Source organism: Phoenix dactylifera, chromosome 2 (genome assembly GCF_009389715.1).
Source record: "Phoenix dactylifera cultivar Barhee BC4 chromosome 2, palm_55x_up_171113_PBpolish2nd_filt_p, whole genome shotgun sequence".
Taxonomy (NCBI): Eukaryota; Viridiplantae; Streptophyta; class Magnoliopsida; order Arecales; family Arecaceae; genus Phoenix; species Phoenix dactylifera.
Genome location: NC_052393.1, coordinates 13,390,644 through 13,392,939, shown reverse-complemented (window position 1 = coordinate 13,392,939; position 2,296 = coordinate 13,390,644). Strand labels below are relative to the sequence as shown.

The 2,296-nt window shown below is 43.3% G+C and overlaps 1 pseudogene; it reads right to left on the bottom strand.

Moving 5' to 3' along the window:
• Positions 1 to 847: 847 nt before the first annotated feature.
• On the bottom strand, positions 848 to 2,296 carry LOC103697452 (annotated as a pseudogene).

Below are 2,296 nucleotides of genomic sequence, written 5' to 3'. Positions count from 1 at the left end.
GTCTTGGACTGGGTCATGATCTTGGTTAGTCCAAAGCCAGAAGTGAAAAGTCTGAAAACTTGGGAATCAAAGTAATACGGGAATGGATCACATAATGTGAAAAAGGATTTGTGTATATGTACTGATTATATACACTTGTTGTTTGTTGAGCTTTTGAAAAGATGAAATGACATTTATTTGATGTTTTGATTATTTTATTATTATTACTGTGTGTGGCTGTTGGGATTCTTACTGGGCTGGAAAAGCTCATACTACACTTACTTTCTTTTTCAGAGGCACTGGATTTGTAGAGGCCATTGGGTGAGACGAGAAATAAGATCAGCATGGAGTTTGATTGCTGGATAGATAGAAGTTAATCTATCTTTTATTTATGGATATTTGGAATTATGTAATAAATCAGTATATTTTAGTTGGATTTGATTGAATTACATTAATCTTTGATTTTGGCATTTATGGAATTATTAGAATTATTTGTTTATCTTAGGCCTTGCATGATCTTTAGGGCACTGCTCTAGGGCTCATGCGGCCGGTCGTGTACCGGATCCGGGTGATGGGTTCGGGGCGTGACAGTCAATCACTTGACCAAGAAAAGAACATAATAAATGAGTTTCTAAATGGACGATGTAACGCAATAGAAGCGCAAATTAACTGTCTTCTGGGCCTTAGCAGACATGATTTAAATTTTTGGTCAAGGAGTTGTTCATTTATGCGTTCTCTCATGCATGTACGTCGTTGGACTTCAAAATATTGCATATCAAAATCTCAAAGAAGTACCAGTACCACTATAAAGCTGCTAATCGAGACTACGCCATTGTGGGGTTATGTTCCTTCATCCACGGCAGAAAAATTGAACAGAAAGGAAATCTCATGTATAAAACCACCAATTTTAAATGCTGCCAACAAAGCTAGCAAAGCCCTCGACTCTAACAAACCATAAGACATTTTACACTACATTTTCAAGAAAGACACTATATTATTCCTCTTTTTTCCTATCATCCCCACATATATTTATCCGAACTAGAAGCGTTTCTGCCACCAAAACGGCCTTCCTGAAGTCGAAGACTTTCAGTTGGTGGCAGCAGCGTTCTGCCTGGCCCGAATCATGTTGCCGAACTCGACCAGCTTGTCGACCTCCGGCATCAACTCCTTCACGGCATCGGCCGAACAGAAACGTGCTGCCCATCCCATTAAGAGAGGTGTCTTTTCCTTGTGTACTAGTTTGATGCCGGCCATCTTTTCCGCTGCCTTGAGCCACCCACAGTAGCACCCAAACGCAATGTCAATGTAGCCAACACTTTCCCCGCCAAAGAAGTCCTTGCCTTTGGAGCATTCCTCGAAAGCCTCTTCCAACAACTGGAGTCCCGCAATCACTTGCTCTCTTGCTTCGGCCGTCTCTTCGTCATCAGCCTTTGCTTTTATGATTTTCATCAGAGCAGGGAACCACTGAGACGGAAGGTAACAACAGAAAAAAAACATGGCTCGTTAGTCTTACATAATGAACTCAAGTTCTCTATTTCGCTTCATTGGGTTCATAGATGGTGAGGTTGCTTGGAGTAAGCCCAGTAAGAGTCAACTGCAATTGGGATGGGTAAAAGAACCGGGATACAAGCCCGAGTTAGATCAGACGCACAAGTAAAGTTAGGAAATATGGGATGAGTGATAAAGTAATACCCAACCATCCTGACGTGCTTGACAGAGAGAGAGAAAAATGTCCCAACCGATTTATGTTTAGACACAACCCAACCAAGATAAAGGTGAAATCTAGGTCTGGAAGTTAAAAACTACCCAAAAGCGAAATAGTACTGAACGATCTGCAAGAAAGGCAGAGAAGTAATTCGGTATACCTTGTCATCTATGTAGACGGCCCAAAAGCGAGCAATGGCACGGTCATAGGGATCAGAGGGCACGATGGAAGGTCCCGCTGCGGCCCAGACCTCGTCGATATACTAAACGATGATCATGGACTCGCAGATGGGCTTGCCGTTGTGGATGAGGACAGGCATCTTCTTGTAGACGGAGTTGGACCTGAGGAGGAGCTCGCTCTTGGTCCCCGGCACCTCCTCCAACAACTCGTAGCCCACCCCCTTGAGGTTTAGAGCAATTCCTGCCCTCAACACAAATGGGCTCTCCCACAACCCCAACAACTTCAATTCCTGACCTCCTGCCATTCTCTCCGTATGTTCTCTCGAAAGTAGGAACGAAGGAAAATATTTGATAGTAGGTGTGGGTTAGAAGCTGCTTTAGATGTGAGTATATATAGAGGTGAAGGGAGCAGGTTTGGACAAGCGTCACCCGT